Source organism: Denticeps clupeoides, chromosome 14, assembly GCF_900700375.1.
Source record: "Denticeps clupeoides chromosome 14, fDenClu1.1, whole genome shotgun sequence".
NCBI lineage: Eukaryota > Metazoa > Chordata > Actinopteri > Clupeiformes > Denticipitidae > Denticeps > Denticeps clupeoides.
Genome location: NC_041720.1, coordinates 2029763 through 2046012, shown reverse-complemented (window position 1 = coordinate 2046012; position 16250 = coordinate 2029763). Strand labels below are relative to the sequence as shown.

General features: G+C 53.1%; 2 protein-coding genes across 6 annotated transcripts in view; one reads left to right on the top strand and one right to left on the bottom strand.

Moving 5' to 3' along the window:
• Window positions 1-713, bottom strand: part of LOC114803089 (androgen-induced gene 1 protein-like) — a 39303-nt gene extending 38590 nt beyond the window's left edge. For 2 of the 3 annotated variants that reach the window (XM_029002394.1, XM_029002396.1), the window contains exon 1: window positions 517-713. The gene's annotated coding sequence lies outside the window, so the exon portion shown is untranslated. The remainder of the gene's footprint in view (window positions 1-516) is intronic. The other variant, XM_029002395.1, reaches the window with a different exon arrangement.
• The window catches only part of LOC114803086 (transcription factor HIVEP2-like), a 61952-nt gene continuing 46111 nt past the window's right edge, over window positions 410-16250 (top strand). For 2 of the 3 annotated variants that reach the window (XM_029002390.1, XM_029002388.1), the window contains exons 1-2: window positions 410-649; window positions 2721-2797. The gene's annotated coding sequence lies outside the window, so the exon portion shown is untranslated. Of the gene's footprint in view, window positions 650-2130; window positions 2513-2720; window positions 2798-16250 lie in introns of those variants that run through there. The other variant, XM_029002391.1, reaches the window with a different exon arrangement.

Genomic DNA, 16250 nt, shown 5'->3' with positions numbered 1-16250 from the left:
ATACAAGAAACATCTAAAACCAGAGCTACATTTTGCTTTGCTGCTTGTTTAATCGAATTGTCATACAACATGAAAAAAGTATTATATCTTGATGATAATAATATGTTTTATTTTATAGTGGAAAAAAAAATACAATGCGCAAAACGTGACGTATTCGAATCGTAAAGGAGACGATGCAACGTCCGGACCGTGACGTCACGACGCGCGGTGACCCGTCCGTCACGCTGGTGGGAGTTCCCCTCCCCGCGGAGCGCCCTGGAGGAGGCCCGGCCCGGGCGCCGCCGCGCTTCGCGGGTTCAGCCTCGCTCTGGGACGCGCTGGGGGATCCGATGACGTCACGGGCCGCTCTCTCTCTCTCTCTCTCTCTCCCTCTCTCCCTCCCTCCCTCTCTCCCTGCTTTTCTATTCTGGGAAGCGGCACCAGGAATAACCTGCCGTCCTCTGCGCGCCTCCGCTCCTTCACTCGCACCCGCGTCTCCGGGGGAAGAAGCGGGAGAAGAAGAAGAAGAAGCGGGACCTGCTCGTTATTATCGGCGTTATTTATTACTCGTCGTTGTCGTCATCGTCGTCACCGTCGCCGTTATTTGTCGCGCGTGAGCAGGACGGACGGGAGCGCGCCGCCGCCGGGGGATGTCGCCGGGCGCGACACGGTGAGTTAACGCGGGGAAACACCCGCCTCGCCGGGCACCGCGACGCGGGACGCGCGGCCGCGGCGTGCGGAGGGGCGGTGGGCGGGGCGCTGGCTCGTTCCGGGAATGTTCCATGACGCGTTCCCCGTCAGGAGGGGCCCCTGCGAGGGGGCTCTCGGACGGCCGTCGCTCCGCACGCAGCGCGGTTATTATTATTCTTATTCTGCATGATGGCGACGGTCGTCGTAATGTCTCTTCATCTCCCAGCATGCCCCGTGGTCCCTGATGCAAGCTGAGAAGATAAACGTGTGGAAGGTGCAGAGTGGGTGGTAGCAGCCTGGTGGGTAAAGAGCCAGGTTCAACGTGAAGTGATTGTCATGGTGATACACAGCGGCACAGCACACGGTGAAACGTGTCCTCTGCATTTAACCGTCACCCTTGGTGAGCAGTGGGCACCATGACAGGCGCCCGGGGAGCAGTGTGTGGGGACGGTGCTTTGCTCGGTGGCACGTCAGTGGCACCTGGGCGGATCGGGGTTCGAACCGGCAACCTTCCAATTACGGGGCCGCTTCCTTAACTGCTAGGCCACCGCTGGCCCCGGGGCGGGCGAGGGCGGCCAGATCGACACCAGCTGGAGCGAGGAGGACGTCCAAATCCCACTCACTACCATCGTGTCCCTGAGCAGGACACTTAACCCTGAGTGTCTCCAGGGGGGACAGTCCCTGTAACTACTGGTTGTAAGTCGCTCTGGATAAGGCATAAATGGCGTAAATGTAAAATGTAAATTTGGTCTCGCCCCCCCCCGAGACTCCGAGGACAGCTGCCGCGGGGCCTGCAGGCCTCTGCCTGACGTTGGGGACCTTCCCGGGGTCTCGGGTGTCACAGGTTCGTGGGTTGTGGTCAGCAGAACGCCAAACTTCGAAATGCACAAGAGTTTGAACCTCGAACGTCAGAGCCCAGAGTCGTACGCGGACTCCGGGATTCTGATGGCACCGCCCCTTTCGTTAACCCCTGCCCGGGGGGGGATCCTCGTCCCCGGGGCCCCGCCCCGGCAGGTAACTCGATCGGCTGTTTGTGCCGGGGGCCTCGGGAGGGCCACTGAATAATTCACGCCCCGGGCCGGTGGCGCGTCGCGCCCAGACAATCGCCGTCCTCTCGCAGGCCACATCAGAGGTGAACTCCGACCCCTGGTTGCTACGGATGCCTCGGACACGCCTCTTGGCACCTGCGACGCCTGTTTTTTTTTTTTTTTATTTCTCAGTTTGTCCGGAATTGAAGGTCGAACGAGGAGGCCGAGGGGGTTCGGGGCGCTTGATGGGAGGACGCGTGCTGAGGTGGCCAGACACGCCCCCCAAATTCCACTGCACGAGTGTGTGTGTGTGTGTGTGTGTGTGTGTGTGTGTGTGACGTCTTCGCCCCTCTCAGCTGCACAACAGGAAACACTCACAGCCTCCCCTCCTTCCTGCTCTCAGAAAGCGGTAGTCTCTCACTCCGCCCCACCGCTCGCTCGCTCGCTTTTTTTTCCGGTTCCTGCAGCAGCGCGACCAGCTGAGACCTACTTTCATGTCCGCACTCCGCCGGCAGCCACTCAGGCCTCCTCCGCCGCCGAGCCAGCCAATCAGAGCGCGGCTGCTGCTCATGCAGGGGAAATATGATCATTTTTTTTCTCTCTCTCTCCCCGTCGCTCGCTCGCCCGCTCCTTCCTCCGTGTGAGCGGGGTTCGGCGGTGAGAGAGGAAGAGGGAGGGAGGGAGGCAGGGACGGCCGCAGAGCGTAGACGGGCACGGCTCCCTGCACCGAGCGCGTTCCAGCTGGTGCCGTCGGCGGCAAATCGGACGAGGTTTCTCGCTCGCGGCCGGGCGCGGTGCGGAGGAGGACGTGTCAGGTGGGCGGGTTTGGTGCGGGGAAGGATGCAGGATGTCGCCCCAGAGGACGGCCACCTGAAGGACGCGGCGTGGGGGGGGGACGTCCCTGTGTGACCCCGGGCGCGAAATTCGGGGTCCCCCGCCACTTCCGCAGCTCCGTTCGTCTCGTGCGTCCTGTTTCTCGAGTTGGACGCGTCCCTCTAACTCTCTGTTGTCTCCCAACCGCAGGGCGTGTGAGGTGGGCGTGCGTCTGGATTAGATCGCCGGGAACGCCAGGAGGACCGCAGCCCGGACGAGCCCCCGAGGTAGGTGGCCCGCTCGGCGCCGGTGACACCTCGCCGTCGGGCGACGTCACCGCCGGTTTGGTTTCGGTCCGCTGTTGTGTGCGTGAGCCTCGGTGCCGGCCGTGTGCCACGAGCCGCCGGTTCGTCCTTCCTGCGTCTGGCAAATCGGGCTGAATAATTCATCAGGAGGTAATTTCCGAATAATTATCCTTAATAAGAGCGCCGAACGCCATGGCAACGCCATCGAGACAGCCGGTCTGTGGCGCCGGTGCCATCCAGAAGCACCACTTCCTGTCGTGTGTCACGTTATTCGTTCAGGCCTTTTTACTGGACGACGGAAATCGGCGGAGCGTCGAGCCGCGCCTGACGCTGGGGCTGATGGGAATGTCACAGGTCGAGGGACGGGGACTCCTTTTCCCAGTCGGTTATCAGGACCGTCTCCGTCCGGGTCACCGTCTCCGTCCGGGTCACCGTCTCCGTCTCTATTCGTCTCTCCTGAGCAGTGACGAGAGTAAAAACGCGTGGTCGGCTCAGGACACACTCGTAGCTGGGTCAAAGGTCACCGTGCACATCCCAGAGAGGCTACAGGAGATGCGCATCCACCGGCCTTACTCACTGGGGCAGTGGTGACCTAGCGGTTAAGGAAGCGGCCCCGTAATCAGAAGGTTGCCGGTTCGAATCCCGATCCGCCAAGGTGCCCCTGAGGTGCCACTGAGCAAAGCACCGTCCCCACACACTGCTCCCCGGGCACCTGTCATGGCCGCCCACTGCTCAGTCAGGGTGATGGGTTAAATGCAGAGGACAAATTTCACTGTGTGCACCGTGTGCTGTGCTGCTGTGTATCACAAGTGACAATCACTTCACTTTTACTTTAAGACGCAACTGTAGCCACCGGCCCGCTTACCGTTTTGCGCGTGGCGAGGACGTCCTCGCCTGCTCCTCCCGTGCTCTCCGACTTCCGGTCAGACGGCTGCGCTGCCGCGGATCGTCACGTAATCATCCCCCTCGGCGGGAATATTAACTATTAACCGTAATGCAAGACGCCGGTCGGGAGCGCGTTGAGGGGTAATTAGATTAGGGTAATGTGCTACTTTGCATCCATGTTGATGCCAACACTGGCACCGCTACCGCGCCACGGGCCGGCCCCGCCTCCTCCGGCCCCGCCCCCTCCGCAACGTTAAATGGCTTTACGTTGATCGATTGTTTGTTGGCCCCTCGCGTGGGGCCCGTTAAGTCGGGAGGTGGGCTCTACCCAGCCCTCACACACACACACAGACACACAAACACACACACACACAGACACACACACACACACACACACACACACACACACACACACACACACACACACACACACACACACACACAGGGCCTTTCCAGGGAACAGTCGGCCTTTGTTGACGGTGCTGTAGATGGTTGAGCGATGCCTTTCGATCTCTGGCCCGGTGGGAAGTGCTGCCGCAGGAAGTCCCGCTGAGGGGCTTTGCCGCCACAGACCCCAGGGCCCCCGGGACATGTTGTCCACGCGGACCTCGCGAGTCGTCATATTGTCCTGGCGAGGCGTAGCGGAACCGACTGGTTACAGATAAATACGTCGCTGGAGCCTACGAATGCCCACGGCAGGGGTCCCGCCTCTTGTCACTTGGCAGAAGTGTCCTGGCGGCGGGTGGTGCTGAAGTGGGGGCTTTAGCGGGCAGAGGGGGACTGGGGGAGACGTGCTGCTGGTTGCCGCTCTCGCTTTTGTGCGAAGCCCCTTCTGGCTCAGACAATGCGCGAAAAAACCCCTAAAGTAGAAACGCACATTTGGTTACTATGGGAACCCTCAGACTCGCGCTTCGTCCTTGATGGAATCAGACCGAGAGACGAACAGCACGAACGGGGACGGAGGGAGGAGGAGAGACGGAGACGAGAGAGCTGCGGCCAAATGCTCGTCCCCGTGGGGACGGAAAAAAAAGGGGGGGATTCTAAAAATGGGCAAAAGGAAAAAAAAAACGGAGCGTGTGTGTGTGTGTGTGTGTGTGTGTGTGTGTGTGTGCACGCATGGGCACTTAACAAAGGCGCAGAGCGCCGCAAAAGGCTCCGTCCCTGACCTGGACGCTTCTGCAAGGCGTCTGCGCGTCTCCACCGGCTTTCTATTTTAAGGGCGAATGTGCAGCAGAGCGCATGCAGGCTAATGAGCTCGTCGCCTCGTCGCATCAGAAGGTGCGATTTTGTCATCGTTCGTTTTCGTGCGTGTAAACACACGCACGCACAGTTTGTCTCCGTCCCTCGCCGCACACCTGAAAGAAGGACGGAATCGACCGAGCAGTCGCGAAATATGTGTAACTGAAACAAACACTTACGCCATTTATCCAGAGCGCCTTACAGTCAGTAGTGACAGGGACAGCCCCCCCCCTGGAGACACTCAGGGTTAAGTGTCCTGCTCAGGGACACAATAGTAGTATGTGGGGGTTCGAACCTGGGTCTTCTGGTTCGTAGGTGAGTTTCTTACCTGCTGGGCTACTCCCACCGTTCATATGTTATTGTGAAGTGATTGTCACTTGTGATACACAGCAGCACAGAACACGGTGACACGGTGAAATGTGTCCTCTGTATTTAACCTTGGGGAGCAGTGTGTGGGGACGGTGCTTTGCTCAGTGGCACCATGGCGGATGGGGATTCGAACCGGCAACCTCCTGATTACGGGGCCGCTTCCTTAACCGCTAGGCCACCGCTGCCACCGCCACAGATGCACGTACGCACACACTCACTTGGCGCTCCTCAGGAATGGAATAAGGACACGGAGCACGTCAGGGGCCCGGTGACAGTCACCTGCGACCCCGCCCCGCCTCCATCTCTTTGCATCTGCCGAGATAACAGCGCGTTTGAATTTGAATGGCGTGGACCGGCGCGATGCCGCGCGCTTCCTGCGGTCCCAGGGCCCCGCCCCCCGGTGGGCCTGTGTCCGTAGTCAAAGCGCATGGAAAGCAGCGCGGAGAGGCAGCGGGGACGAGGCCGCTTTCACTTCCTCCCTGCCGCCGATGCAAATGACTGCGCGGCAAACCGAACGCGGTGGCGTGCGCTTCCTGTGCGAGGGTGCGTGCCTGCCAAAGGGTGCTGCGGCAGAGGTGAAGTGACAATGACACACTAGACGTGAAAGAAAGTGACGTGATTGTCTTTGTGAAACACTGCAGCACAGCACACGGTGACACAGTGAAATGTGTCCTCTGTATTTAACCATCACCCTTGGTGAGCGGCGTGTGGGGAAGGTGGTAGTAGCCTAGTGGGTAACACACTCGCCTGTGAACCCAGGTTCAAACCCCACTTACTACCATTGTGTCCCTGAGCAAGACACTTAACCCTGAGTGTCTCCAAGGGGGACTGTCCCTGTAACTACTGATTGTAAGGGTGGTAGTGGCCTAGTGGGTAACACACTCGCCTATGAACCAGAAGACCCGGGTTCAAACCCCACTTACTACCATCGTGTCCCTGAGCAGGACACTTAACCCTAAGTGTCTTCAGGGGGGACTGTCCCTGTAACTACTGATTGTAAGGGTGGTAGTGGCCTAGTGGGTAACACACTCGCCTATGAACCAGAAGACCCAGGTTCAAACCCAACTTACTACCATCATGTCCCTGAGTGTCTCCAGGGGGGGACTGTCCCTGTAAATACTGACTGTAATTAGCTCTGGATAAGGGACATCTGGTAAATGCCGTAAATGTAATGGGACGGTACCTAATTGGCACCTTGACGGTTCAGGATTCGAACCTGCAACCTTCCAGTCATGGCACTGCTGTGTAAAGGGGACATTGCTTTGGCCTGATGTCCTCGGGAGAGCTGCTTTCTGGACGGGCGGTGTTCTGAGAGGGAGACGACATCTGGCAGCCGCGGCGTGGCATCGCGCCGAGCGTCATCCTCCCTCACGCGCTGAAGATGGTGTCGGTTCGCCTCCGAACCATCTCGCCAGCTCCCTGCAGCGGCGAGCGCGAGTGATGTCACCGCCCTTCGATGGGGCGGGCAGGAAGAGGGGCGATTTGGGCAGAGTCCCTCTCGCTCCCCGTCCCTCTGCCTTCACTCCGCACCCACTTCCCCCGTGGCTACAACAGAACAGGTGGCGAAGCTCGCTGAAGCTCGCCAGTTGGTCGCCTCGGAGCCCGCAGCTGCGCCAGGCGGTGACTAAAGCGCTCCTTCAGTCCGCCCCCGCGCTCAAAGGAGCAAATGGCAGGAGCGTGTCACTCGAGAGTTGGGGGACGGGGGGGACGGGGGACGGCAGGAGGGAGAAACGGGGTTTAACGAGGTGATCAGGTGATCTCGACTCACGTGCCGCCAGCTACCAGAGGTGCCAACCTCTGATGGTCAACAAACCACCCCCGTCCCCCCGTCCCCCCCGGTTAGGGGTGTGGAAACGAATCTCGTAACCGACAGTGCAGAACATAATTTTTACATCATAATAGCGTCGCTAAGCGATTTCTCTCTGGTCTGATCTGAGTGCGGCATCACTCGGGGACTCGTCCACACGGACCGTTCAAAATGAATGCCGTCTGGACGCGTCTCAAACGCGCTTTACTGCGCTTTCTAGCCGCCGTTTAACACTTGTTGGGATTTTGGGAGAAATTGATACCAAGTGACGTTTTTTGGACAACATCTGAACGCACAGCCGACTGGTGCTGAAGGTCTGTGTGGAATGTAGTGAAGTCTGGAATGTAGGCTGGTAGTAGCCTGGCGGGTAACACACTCGCCTGTGAACCAGAAGACCCAGGTTCAAATCCCGCTTACTACCATCGTGTCCCTGAGCAGGACACTTAACCCTGAGTGTCTCCAGGGGGGGACTGTCCCTGTAACTACTGATTGTAAGTCGCTCTGGATAAGGGCGTCTGGTAAATGCTGTAAATGTAAAATCTTTGATTGGTCCAATCGGCAGAAAAACGGTCAGCTTCAGCTCACCTGCCGCCACGAATGGCAGAAAAATATGGAGGTCACAAATAAATATCACACCATTTACGAATAGATTTCTTGACGCATCAACAGATGTAACAAAATTCAAGAAATAAATGTATGACTTGCAAATAAACGTGACTTAAAAAAAGTCTGTGCACTTACGTTTATTCACAACCCACCGTATATGTTTGTGGATTTTTGAAACTTTTTTTTTTGTAGCCAATCACATCTCTCCATCACATGTCTCCAGAGTTTACAGCCAATCACATCAACTGATCTTCGAGAGTTTGACTAAATGTTGACAACATTGCGGTACTTATCCTGGTCTGCCTAGTGTAGGGGCCTCAGAAACGCGACGAGGGTGTGGAGACGAGGACGTCCACTGTTACACACACCCAACCAAACAAAGCATGCAAACAGTGCTTTTATTCACAGTGAGCTAACAGGTACAATAAAACAGCGGCCTCAGCACAGCTAACCAACCTCAAGTCAAGTAAAGTGAAGTGATTGTCACATGTGATGCACAGCAGCACAGTACACGGTGCACACAGTGAAATTTGTCCTCTGCATTTAACCCATCACCCTGAGTGAGCAGTGGGCAGCCATGACAGGCGCCCGGGGAGCAGCGTGTGGGGACGGTGCTTTGCTCAGTGGCACCTTGGCGGATCGGGATTCGAACTGGCAACCTTCTGATTATGGGGCCGCTTCCTTAACTGCTAGGCCACCACTGCCCCACTACTGTACATCAGTACAGTAAAGGAAGGGACTAACTCAAACACGCACAAAAGTTAACAAAAATGGCACATAAAGCTAACAGGCTAACTCAGGCTAACAACAAAGGGTCTAGCACACAAAGCAACAAGACACACGAATGAGATCCCCGACGGAGCCCCTTGCAGATCTCCGTGGACCCTGGGGACCTCCCGAACACCATCCAAAGTCTTTTTATATAGGCGGAGGTGACCAATAGCAGATGGTAGGTGGAGCTGGTCAACCTTAAAGAGACAGGACACAAAAACACAGCCAGCAGTTCAGAACACGTGGGACGTAACATGGTCTCTTGGAAGGAATTGTGAAGACACAACAGAAAATTAAAACATTTAACACAAATCCTCCCGTGTTTTGTTGTGGTAGTAACTGTATTTCTTGCTCATGTCAAGTGCCGTCGTGTGTGTTCACATCTGAATGGGCAGGGTGACCAGATTAAAGTGTTACCATGGGCGTGTCCCGATAGACCGTAACCGGCAGGTTAACGTGCAGCCAACTTGCTTGATTCCTTTTTGCCGAGTCTGTGGCGAAGCCTGTTAAGTCGCAGACTAAGTCTCGAGTCCTGCTGCACTGTCTACGGTCCCGAGTGGAATTGCGTAGCGATAATAGCGCCAAACGATTCGGACCAAATTAGTTTATAACCATGAAACGACAGCAGTTATTACTTTTTATTGCCATTCTGCGAGCCTAGATGCACGAATTATCACTTGGCAGAGGCCGATGTCCAACGTGACTTACCGATGAGGACATGTGGGCTGTGAATGGTGTATGTAGTTTCCGTGTGAAGGGTTGGCTCTGGGTCCGAGCCCATCAGCCCAACCTAAATTGTAAAGTCTTAAACTACGTTCGAACCATGAAATATCAAACAGAGCTACTATGTTCGGACGAATTCTTTTCGCTGTTAATTGTCTGCCTTCATACAGGATTATGTTTTATTATTAGCCCTTTTTGGTCAGGATCGGTGGTGTAACAACGTAAGAGCGCTTACGCCGTCTGCCTTCGCGCTCGGTGGCACAATGCGTGGCATGCCAGCCCAGTGGTGGTCTGGACTGCCCCCGTGCCCGTCGAGGAGAGTGACGTCGGGTCCTTGGCACGCGCACCCCGGCCATTAATCTGGCCACTCTGCCATTAGCGGCCCCTCGCTGCTCCTCCGCTGCCGTCATCCGGGCTCGGATTGCTGCGTGGGATAAAGATACAGGAGAGCTCCGGATGAGGGCGGGGCCGGGGAGGCGGCAGGGCTTCTGTTGACCTTGACCCTCTAACAGTAGCGTGCAGCAACGAGACGGACGCGGGATTGCTCCGCGTGTTCGACCGCCGGGGCGCAAATACAGGCCAAGGGCCGAAACGTGCGCGAGAAAAACAAACATCCGGCCAATAATGTGCCGTAATCCAGCCAAATCGCAGCGACGGGGCCTGTCCGCGGCTTCGTTCCCCGCCCTACCCGTCTCAAACCTCGACTTTATCCCCGGCCATCTGCGATCGGCGGTTCAAAAGCGCCCGAGGCTTTTACGTTTTGTGAAGTGAATTTTAAATACAGAAGATTCTGTATGTGCAAATGTCATAGTAATAATTATGTATAATCAGATGTTTATGCATAAGAAACACACATAATCTCACAGTTGAACAAAATATTTGTAAAAATCCACCGTTTGTGCGGAATACTGTATTTGAATTAGGCTCCACCCCTAACCACGCAAGCCTTGATGGCCTCGTCGCGCAGAAAGACTTTTCGTGTATTACGAGTGACGTTCGCGACAGGGTTGCTTTTTTTCTTGTGACAAGACGCCTGGTTTTTATTTCGGATGGCCGGGAGTTGAAAAGGCAGCAAACTGCTGACCGGACTCCTCGCGGCATTATTCGCCCGACTCTCTCAGAGCGAGGAGTGCTCTTCGCCGGGCTTTTCATCCCCGGTCCAGATATTGACTTGTTGTGGATGAGAGTGGCGGGGGATTGGGGCTTTCCATCAGACCCGGATTAGCCTCGTGTCGGCTTTGGCGGGGAAAAGAAAAGAAAGAGAGAGAGAGAGAGGGGCTGTTCCACCTGCACCACGCACGCCGCCGTTCTAAAGTTAATGCGTCTGCTTTATTTCCCACCTACTGGATTATTTTTCTAGAAACGCAAAAAAAAAAATCCAGGAAATCCAGAGCCTCATCGCTCCCGTCTTCAGGGCATCATTTGTGACGGGCGTGCGAGTAGCCTAGTGTGTAACACACTCGCCTATGAGCCAGCGGTGGCAGCGGTGGCCTAGCGGTTAAGGCCCCGTACTCAGAAGGTTGCCGGTTCGAAACCCGATCCGCCAAGGTGCCCCACACGCTGCTCCCCAGGCGCCTGTCATGGCCGCCCACTGCTCACTCAGGGTGATGGGTTAAATTCAGAGGACACATTTCACTGTGTGCACCGTGTGCTGTGCTGCTGTGCATCACAAGTGACAATCACTTCACTTTCACTTTCAGAAGACCCAGGTTCAAACCCCACTTACTACCATCGTGTCCCTGAGCGACACACTTAACCCTGAGCGTCTCCGGGAGGGGGACTGTCCCTGTAAATACTGACTGTAAGTCGCTCTGGATAAGGACGTCTGGGAAACGCTGTAAATGTAAATGACTTCGTCTTCGCCTGCGACAGCACGAGGAAACATTTCCTCTGCCTCCGGGCCGCCAGACGCCGTGCCAGAGGTTCCGAGGTTCTGAGGAATCCCACTTCAAAGCAGCGAGCTGTCTGCTCCCCCATATTGATCCCTGCCCTTCTACCGAGTGCTTGTGTAGTGCGGGGAAAGGACGAAAAAAACAGGGAGACGTTATTAGCAGAAGAGACGAGTCCTTGTTCTTTTTAAAAAAAAAAAAAGAAAGGTGTCAAAACAAAAGTAGGGATCCTTCTAAAGCGGGAGAGAGAGGGAGAGAGAGAGAGAGAGAGAGAGCGAGCATCGTAATAGATTTGTTTAAGCAGCCTTCCTCGTCTTTTGCGCGCTTGTCATGCGGCGGCGGGAACAGTGGCACTTTGTTCCCTCCTGCGGCGCGATCAACCGAACCTGTCAAGGGCACTTCTGGTGACAGCGTGCTTTACCGACAGACGGCAGAGGAAGCGGCCGTCAGGCTCGTCACCGAAGCGCACACGGCGGCGGGGTCTACGTTGACGGATGTCACGTTCACTCGTTCACCGATCAGAGCGCCTGGTGTTGGTCGCGGGAGTGGCCACGTTTTGTGACGTGCCCCGTGTAGAAGGGGAATTGGATGTGGAAGAATGAGGAAGCAGGGTGTGATTGACAGGAAGTAGCTGTGCATTCAGGCCTCGCCCATTTTTAAGTAATGGCAGCTGAGTGGGTCGTCAGTGCCTCCTCTCCAACGTGCAGATAACCAGCCGCTAGCGGTTTTTATCGGTTTACTATCCTGAAGACTTCTGAAATGTGAATGAGGCAGCATATAATGTGTCCATGCATTAAAACGGAGCCGAATTGGTGTTTGAAGAGTGTTTGAGGGAGAAAAATGGGCCGCTTTCTGCTTCCAGCCCCCAACTTCCTCCTGTGAAGGGGAGCCACCTGCTCAGTGTGATGTCAGCCCTACATCCTCTTTCTCTCTACACATGTGGTGCGATGTGAGGCTGAGAGGTGGCATGAAACACACACACACACACACACATAGCGAGACAGCCAGATGCAATACAGTGCAAAGTGGCACATCTTATTCAGGCTGAGGAAGTGTGAATTCTGCAGTCTCGGGTCTCTGGTTCTCCCAGCAGCCCAATGGAGTTCACAGTCTGGGCCTGAGACGAGTGCATGTGTAAATTCTGAGATGCAGTCAAACTGCATAGATAGATAGATAGATAGATAGATAGATAGAAAGGTTGATTGTGATTGATTGTTATATAAGATGGAGCTGTTTTATGGTGAACATGATACATTTTACTAGTGGTCTCCAGAAACTGCATAGCTAGATAGATAGATAGATAGATAGACAGACAGACAGACAGACAGATAGATAGATAGATAGATAGATAGAAAGATAGATAGAAAGGTTGATTTGGATTCATTGTTATATAAGCTGTTTTATGGTGAAACTGCAGTTTCAGATTATGAAGTGCAGTTTGCACAAGTACCTAAATGTATGTGACAGTATGCATGCTAACTCTGGCCCCTCCTTTTTTTGATCCACCCACTGGTCTCACCTCGTAGCCAGAAACAGATGGCCTGGCGATGCCGGAACGCTTTAAGTGAAAGTAAAGAGTTGATCCTGAAGGGCCGATGTGGATGTTGGCATGCCGCACCGGCAGCGGAGCGCCGAGAGGTTTCTCCTCTTCATCTCCTTTCTGCCGGCTTCCTCTGCCCATCTGCGAGCTTGGCAGTGCCCGCAAACCCGATGTCTCCTGCCCCCATCGCACCTCCAAATTTAGTCCTGCTGCAGTACCTGCCGGAGTGGCATGGAGAGCTTCCGATGCGCCCCGCTGCTGCAGGCGCCCGGTTGCCATGACGCCGAGGGCGGCGTCTATAATGGCATGCCAGGGCAACACATGGCATGTAGCGGGAAGGACATACATACCCAACAATACAGCATGGTTAACACACCATCATTACCCCACTGGCAATGGAAATATGTGCAAATATGACATCATACAGTGCACGCACACACACACACACACGCACACACACACACAAACACACAGTTGTTTTTGATGGCCTGTATTAATTTCAGATTTCGTCTCGTTTTTGAGTCGATCTGTCATTTCAGTCTTTATTTAGTCCTAGTCACTTCCAGACTCAGTTTAATCTAGTCAAGTCTGAGCATTTCAGTCATATCTTAGTCAGAATTGCCCATGAATATTTTAGTCACTGAAAATGGTATTTTAGTCTTTTTTTTTTTTTTCAGTCAATATAGTACAAGTACCTGGTAGAAAAGACAAAAGCAACATTTTCTTTTATTCACACCCATTTCATAATTAAAACGAGGTTATCCTATTATTATATTGTTGTTACCTTATAGACGGCACATTACTTTGCATCCATTCCAGTGGCCGCGTTTCCCCGTGTTTTTCGACACACATTCTGTTTAATTGTAAAGTGCATCGCTTCGCCTTTTTCTCCAGGACATCTTCTAACCCGCTTATTCTGAAATTATGCCGCAAATCAGAATGGAGGAAGTGTATGTATGTATGTATGTATGTATGTAACTGAATGGGAGACACAGGAAACAGAAATACTGCATGATAATAACGCGATTAAACCAGAGGAAATAATGTCCCGTCTCGTTTTTTCGGCTGCGGCCAGTTAGTAGGGGTATCACGGCTGGGCCGTGAGGCGTCCCCCCGGATTATGGGGGCCCGTGGGCGGTCAGTGGTGACCGGTGGGCGGCCAGCTGCTTGTCCTGCGGGCTGGTCCGGAGATGGGAACGTCTGGACCGGGGCGTACAGAACGTGTGTCATTTTTGAGGTCATTTGTAGAGACTCTGCATTCACTTTGATCTGGTTCGAGTTTTCGAGCGCCTGTCCTTTTGGCCTCTGACTTGACAACGTCCCTTTTTGCAAGACACTTTCGCTTTCCCTTATAAAAATGAACATTTTACATTTACCAGACGCCCTTATCCAGAGCGCCTTACAATCAGTAGTTACAGGGACAGTCCCCCCCAGGAGTGTCTGTCTCAGGGACATGATGGTAATAAGTGGGGTTTGAACCTGGGACTTGGTCTTACCCACTGGGCTACAACCACTAAATTTTCATTTGAATTGTGTCTCTTGGCATTAAATCCCAATTAAAAGGCTTTAATGGTGGACGATTCCGCAAGAACACAATGTCTTGGAATACCCTGATTAGGATTAAGTGGTAATGGATCGTGAGGGAGGAGTAAAATAAATGACAACATTAAGTAAGTAAAACAAGATGAACATATAATAGCATCATAAAAATAACATCCCCTCCACCGAAAAATATCCCTGTGAATATTTAGCTCAAGTTTTTGACAAAAATGGAGTGCCCTTCGCTTGGCTTCGGCGCGCATGGTCCTTTTCAAATCTTTTTTTGTCCGCAGCAGAATCCTAAAAAGCTGCTCTGGTTCGTTTGTGGAATGCATAAATATTGAAGCAGCAAAAATTCTGTTGTTCAAGACTGTAATTGTGTACGAGACCTTTTTTTTTGTTTTTTTTGCCGAGGCTTTTCTTCCCCCCCAAGTAACATACATTCTTATGCGGAGACAGTCTGAAGGCACGCGGCCAGGTTTTTATGGTGTGTGTAACATGCACACACACACACACACACACACAACACGGTCACAGAAGCATGTAAAACATGCACAGGGAAGCGCAAGATTCTGCACTGTGTGTGTATGTGTGTGTGTGTGTGTGTGTTGAGGTTAGGTCAGGTGGTGGCTTTCAGCATGGGTCTCATGCAAAAGGAATGACTGAGCATCCAGCCGCCCCACACACACACACACACACACACACCAAGGTCATATCACTTCAGCCCACTGCAGTGATAAACAGGACTTGGAAACGCACAGAATTTATTAGGAATTCAAATTCCATTGTGTTAAAAAAAAATACAATTTTTTTTGCTGATTCATTTTAGCATGCAGTATATAATGAAGTTGTTTAGCTGACGGTGAGGTGGGTTTGGCCTCGCCCGGTGGTCCGGTGCCCTCTACGTCCAACAGCTGCCCGCTGGGAGCAGGAGGTGTCGCCGCTGATAACGTATTAGGTCACGGGGCCGAGGAGAGCGCTGCGGAGTAGGTGTGGGTGTGCGTGCACGCTGCCTTTTGTGTCGTTTTGTCCCCTGCAGGAAAGGGAATTGTTGGGACCGACCCTGCGTGCTGAAATTCTCCCCTGGAATTAATAACACAGCATATTGTTAAATTCAAATTTGCTCTTCATGTACATACATACATACATATACATACATAATACAATATATATATATATTGTATTATTATTATTATTATTATTACTACTACTGGAATAGCTGAGGAGGCTGATGCTTGAGGTTGATGCCATTTCTGTTGACTGCGTGCATTTATTTATATATATATATTTTTTTTATTATATTGGTTTTGTTTTACATGAACTGCCGACGGTGATGGACGTGGTGATTTGATTCATTTATGAGTTGCTGAATCAGTTTAGGCTTCAACTGAGTAAGCGTTCGGAATCGTGTTGTTGCCAGATTGGTCGTTTTCCTGTCTTTTTTTTTTTGGTCCTTATTTGGATTCTACTAAAAGCGGAGTTCAGCTATTTTGTTTTTATTTCAGCTGATTGCAAAGAAGTAGAAACGTAGTATGAACAGAGTTACTATGAATGGTGTGGAGGGTGACGACAGCTGAAATGGGTGCTGGAGCTTTACCTCATCAGGAAAGGATTGTCACTGTGGCTGTGACAATTAATGTATTATAGAGAAGTGCAAATGTCATATTTTTTCTCCGATGGAAATTGCCAGCTGCATCTGGCAACACTGCTTGTCCTAAGTAAGCATATTGTGCAGAATGTAGAATATGATACGGTGGGTTGTCCTGTGGCCTTGGGGTTTAGAATCCGTGTCCCAGGAGTTTGAATGGAGTTTGCATGCTCCCCCCTGGTTGCCATGGTCTTCCTCCTGGTTCCCCGGTTTCCTCCCACCATCTAAACGCATGCACTCTCGGTGGATTGGCGGCTGAAAGTTGCCTGTAGGTGTGTGTGTGAACGAATGGTGAGAGATGCTGTCCAGAATCCGACTCTTCCTCCTGGATCCAACAGCTTTAGGAAACAGCCTAAAATTAGCCGTCCCCACACTGCTTCGCTTGCCGTCCTCGGCGCTGGAGGAATTATATAAGCGTT